We start from the raw sequence: 6,373 nt of genomic DNA on the forward strand, positions 1-6,373 counted from the left end.
GGAAGCATTTATTCTACTGAGCTATCTCTCCGGCCCCTCAAACAATATTTATCCATTTAACCAAGCAGATTCTCATGATACAATTATATCTTTTTAGTCCCACATTCCAATGTCATTGGACCAGAATTAATTTTCATATGTATGGCTTTTAGGGTGCACATTCAAATGTCTCATAATTCTTAATATAATGGCTGTGGATATAGCTCAGCTCTACAAGCACCTGCCTGGCAAGCAGAAGGTCCTGAGTTCAATTCTCAGCACACACATAAAAAAAATGCAATATCAAATTTTGTGCAACTGTTTTGAGTAGCATGGGAGACCAGAAGGGTTGAGCAAGAGTTAATTGCTTCCTTGGTGAGCACGGAGGGGAAAGGCAGCATGCGGGGATGAGGGCATGTTGCCGATTCTAGGGAAAGCTAATAGAGCTGAGATTAGGTTGTTTCTTTGAGCATGTATTAATAGATAATACAAAGCTAGTCAATCTTGTAGGACTTTAATTGCCTGTACCCATGTCTCTGTGTTGGAAAGGGGATCAAGCACTTTGCCAGTGATACTCTGCTGATTAAGAGGCAAGCACCCCTGAGGTACCTGTGCAGTAAACTAAACTCGGTCTTCCTGTCTTTCATCCTCCTTTGCTCCTGGGCAAGGTTTAGGGAGCAAACCAATAGCAGCACTAGGTGCCACCGGTGCTCTTGGAGAAGCAACCAGCAGCGTAGGCTGCCTGGCTACACAGAAATTTCCAAGAAATGCCTAACATTTTCCATCACACTGGACAATGACATCCCAAGGTGCCAGTTGCAGAAGATCCTTGGAAACTCAGGATAAGTAATCGTTGATAGTGTGAAAAAAACCAAAACAAAGCAAAGCAAAATAAAATAAATCAAAACAAAATAAAATTGCAATTCGGTAGTTCCAGTACCTTTGGCATCTTTTCTGAATACTCTATGTCTTCACTACATTTTAAACCTCGTATCTTGGACTTTTTTTTTGGCCCACTTGTTTCATTCTTAAAGCTTATGCATCCTGGATCATTATTTTAAACTCTATCTTACTGATGCTTTTTAGTATTTCATTTTTGTAGTCAAATCCTTGCATACATGTCTCTATGATTGCATACAAGTTTTTAAAAACTGCTAGAGAAAATCAATCCAGAGTAACTATATAAGTTACTAATGACACTTAGATCTCATTATCTACAGTAGTCAATTCTCTTTTGTCCCTGCTACTTACTTACACTAGCTGCATACTAATTGTCTTTTATTTTCTCTTCTCAAAATATTAAAGACTTTGACTTCAAAAGAATCTAAATACTTTTAAATGGAAACTTCCATGAAAAGGTAGAACCTGAGTAGATGATTTGTAGGCATTCTCAGCTTAGAGAATGCCCTCAACATTCGGGTTTTCTGAAGCAAAGAGTATTTCTTCCTTGTCTCTTAGAATAGTTATTTTAATTCTCTCAATTCTATTCTAACTTCTACTCTCATATGCTAGTCTTTATTTCTAAGTGTAATGTTTACTTTACATTTGTAACTTTAACTTTTCTTATTTCAATAAATCTTTTCAAAGCACAGCTACTACTCTGTAATTAAACTAGATTTGGATGCCATCATGATTTTTTATCTGAGTTTTCACTTTATCTTTCAGCATGTTAACAGATTATTGCAATAACTCTGTTTAGGTGTATTAGAGTAACACAAAAATAAATGAACAGAAGGAAAGCATAATTTTCATTTCTTGTCTTCTCAACCTTGACTTGGAACATTTTTCTCTTTGTTCTTATCTTTTCCTGGACTGGTACTGCTAATTGATTTGATACTTAAGGAAGACACTTTGTTACTTCTCAGTTATTACAATTTTTCTTAAGCCAAATTTATTAGTTCAGTTTCCTGTTGAATCTTCTTGTACCCAAGATTGTCCATTTCAAACTAGTTTCCAATATTCCCTAGATGCACAATTCATTTAAAAACATGGTTGTTTTGTTTGCTAGATAAAAGCATTTTTATGAGTTCTACTGTGCAGTAGAAATATCCAAGTCATTTACCTGCCTGGCCTCAGTTCCTTATTCTTATTGATATTTTTCTGAATCCTCAAATTATATTTTACTTGGAAAATATGCCAATCAATCTCTAACTGCACTGCTTTCAAAAGAACTTTTCTTTAACCTTGCTCTGAATCTTGGCCCTGCTAAACTCAGAGCTTTGTAACCTGGTCATCTAACACTTCCTCTCTTCTGCATTCTCTCGCTATTTTATGCTCATCAAAAACTCACATGGTAGCCTGTGCTTTGTGATGTATCAACGCCTTAAGTACTTTATTCTTTCTTAAACTACCATGTGAATATTTTAATAGCTAACCCTTTCTTAACTTAGCTGTAAACATTGCAGGCAGCCCATGAGCAGAGACAAACAATGAGCCATCCCTACGGTGAAGTTTCTCTTCCGGCTGTTTTTGAAAGAGATTTTCTCCATTATTTGGATTTGTTTTCGTGCTGCTCATGTAGTAGATGCTCTTAGGCATCAAGGCACTTGTAAGTTGACTAAGGATGTTTCTGACCAGTGAATAATCGATTAGGTCATTCTGGAGAAATAACACTGATAAATACTACAATGCCTCGTGGATAGAAAACCACTGAGTGATTATCTGAAGTGTCTCTGCTCATTCAACATTGAATTTTCACAGAGTTTTACTCAGGTTATGCCTGCCGTTGGGATGTATATATATTTCAGAATATATATATATATTCTGAAAGAGAAGCATGTATTAAATAAAAAGCAAACAATTTTCCATTAAAATGTATCTCATGATGATCCTACTATTGTTACTAGGGTATTTTAAATGAGTCTACCATTTTTATGTATTAAACATAGAATACTGCTATAACATTGTTATTCAAGACACTCAATATTCTCTTATCAAGATATTCTTGGGCTGGCCAGATAGCTCAGCAGAATAAAGGGCCTGCTTAGGCACAGCACAGCGATCAGGGTTTGATCCCCATCCTGCATAACAGCCCCGATCCTAGGGCACACTGAGATGGTGATTGAGACTGGGCGAGGTGGTGTGTGCCTGTCATCCCAGCGCTTGGGAGGCTGAAAACAGGAAGAGGACTAAGAGCCTGAGCTGCATACTGAGACCCTGTAGACCCTGGAGATGCTGTCTTAAATATATTTTTAAAAAGATAATCTTATGCTTTGAAATTATCCACATTAATCCTGCCTATTTTCTAGTGTCATTTATTTTCAATTGGTATAATATACTTCTCTGAAACATTTATTCTCATTTATATTAGTAACTCCCAAGTGTCTCCTTAGCGACCATAATAATGTAGAAAACTCCTCATTTATCATTTACATTTTCCCTGTTGTATTTCTACAATATTTAAAAGTCCATATGTAAAACAGAATTTATGTCAGCCAATCTAATTGTGACAAAATGTAATGAGTCACATTGCTTTCAAATTTATACTGACCACTGGCTAATAACTAGCAAATTTAATTTTATATCACAACATCTAAACTCAGAAGCAATTTCGAAAGGCAAGCTTTTCTAGAAATTCAATGCATTATTTTATTGAAAGATAAAAATGCAGATGGATAATTTATAGTGTGAATGTGAAGGTCTAAGTTTGCAATGTGTGCATCAAAATGATTACACCATTACCTGAAAACGAGTCAAGCAACTATAATTGTTTTAACAAATGTAATTTCCTTGTGGCTCCTGCAAGCATAAATCCCTTCACTGTAAGATGTAGTATCTTTTTCGTAAGATGTAGTATTGATGAGCACTGCACTCTTTGTGCTGTTCAGTTTTATACATCCCTATATTTTTTCTCAACCCAACACCAATAACTCTTTCGCCCAGTGCAGTGCACTAACTTACTTTTGCCCAGCTCATCAGTGATACCTTCCCCATTGATTATTATTCAGAACTTTTTCATTCAAAGGGAAATTTAACACTGTTGACTGTTTTGGTTTCTCATTTGAGTTAGAATTATTTCTATGACACTTGCTGTTTTATAGTGCTGATATATGGGTTTTTATTTAATATACCTTAGTGATCAGCTAAAATATTGAGGGAGCAGACAAATCAATGCTTTGTTACCACAAAATTTCTCTCACCCCCTCTGTGCCTCTCTGTATCTCTCTCTGTCTTCCTCCTCAGCCCTCCCTCCCTGTCTCCTTTTCTCCTCTTTACCCTTCCCCCAGCAGCCACTTTTGCTGCTTTCACTTAGAAGCTAGCAAAATGTTCTATAGTATCAGTTTTCATTTCAAAGAGAATATTTTCATCATCCTATTGATTCTATAACTTTCTATTCAATTTAACCAACATTAAAATGAATTTATGATGACTTTGTTTTTATTTCAGCACAAACATTAAATGCCTGCCTTCACTTGGCCAGGTTCTTCCAAGACACGGCTACGTCCAATCATGATCTACTCCCATGAACGCTATGTACTACCACTGCAATAAATAATTTAACTGAAATATTTTCTAATTATCTACAGTCAAAATCTCTACAGGCTTGTGGAGGAGAGTGTCTGGGATTCTTATTTTAAATTGACTCTAAAAATAATCACAGCTGATCAGAAATATAATTTAAGATATGTCGTTCTGTTTAATAGCACTCCGGAACAACAGTGGCTTACACAATATTTAATTTTTCCTCCTTATAAATTGTAATATAGATTTTTTTAGTGAAAATTCCATCAAAATGCCAATATCTATGATAAAAGAATCCCAACATCCATCTCACAAATTAAACCAGTTGAGATATTAATAAAAATTGTATTTAAACCTAAAAATAAATGTCATGATATAAATATCTTATAAGAAGATGTAGGCAAACATGTGACAACCTTAAGGTAAGGAAAACTTCTTAGAAAAAAAAACAATTTCTCAATAGTCTGATATATTAAATTTCATCAATATTTAAAACATCTGCTTGAAGTAGCATTAAGGTGTGGGAATTTCACTATATGAAATTTTTAACTCAAAAACTATAGATTAAAAGATTCAATTTACCGAGTCACTTTGTGGTGCAGATGCAAACAACATTATACAATGGTTGAGTCACAGAATGCCTAGCAATAAATTGCTAAGACACACACTATACTTATAGTCAGCAACGAAAGAGAATGAACATGCAAAATGTAGTAATGGCCCAGTACACCCAAGGCAGTGTTTTGAGACTGCGTACCAAGGCAAGGAGCAGCTCGTTCAGAACTTCAGAAAAAAAATGACCAAAATTTCTGAGAGATGGAGAAGATAAAAATTCTTCATACCATAATATTTCTTAGGGACCTGCATCTTGAAGCGCTTACAGTATTGATGATTTGCTTTCTTATAATTTATCATGTAGAAGGCAACTTATTTGTTATAAAATAAAGTGGTCCAGCTTGCTATATTTTTCTTTAAAAAAAGAAATATATATTACAAAAACTTTTGGATTTAAATGCATTGCAGACGTGTGTCTTTAGTACACATCTTACTACACTTGGAATTTATTTAACAGTGAATTTGAAATACATACTTGAGCAGTTGTAAAAAATACTTTTATAATAGATTCAATTTTATGTAATAGTCAAAGTACTTAACAGCATTCTTCTTTCATTTTTGTTATTGTTATTGTCTTTGTATTTTTTAGTAAGAGTTCATCAACAGGGTCTCGCTACGTAGAATGGACTCGTACTGATCCACCTGTGTTCAGCTTCCCAAAGAGTTGGGAGTATAGGCATGCACCACCACGCCCAGTCTCAATCCCTGTCTCAGCGCACCCGGCAGGCAGGGCCAGCACAGCGCGACAGGGGTCAAACCCCGGCGCTCAGTCTACCTAAGAAGGTGCTTTAATCCGCTGAGCTATTTGGCCACTGCTAGCATTTCTCTTTCAGAGCAAGTCAAATTATGTAAAATCTAAAGTAAGTAGCTTACTTTACACATTTTTTAATTTAAAAATTTGTAATGAAGGGCTGTCCAAATAGCTCAGCAGATTAAAGCAAATGCAAGCAGGCTCAGGGGCCTGGGATTTGATCCCTATTCCTGCCATGCCAGCTCCTCCCAAGGGCGCGCTGAGATGGCAGTTGAGACTGGGCATGATAGCAAGCACCTGTAATCTCAGCTCTTGGGAGGCTGTAAACAGGAGGATCACTACTAGTCCAATCTAGTAGTGAGACCTTAAACACCCTGTAGACCCTTCCCTAAAATATCAACAACAACAACAAAAAAAATAATGAAAATATTTTTTAAAGATTTAAATTGAAAATTAGGGGCCGGGGAGATGGCTCAGTAGAATAAGCACTTCCCTGGCAAGTGCAAGAGGCTGAGTTCAATCCCCGGTTCCACAAAAAATAAATAAATAAATAAATAAATAAATAAA

This window comes from Octodon degus, unplaced genomic scaffold (assembly GCF_000260255.1).
Source record: "Octodon degus isolate 3935 unplaced genomic scaffold, OctDeg1.0 scaffold00143, whole genome shotgun sequence".
In the NCBI taxonomy this organism is placed as follows: domain Eukaryota; kingdom Metazoa; phylum Chordata; class Mammalia; order Rodentia; family Octodontidae; genus Octodon; species Octodon degus.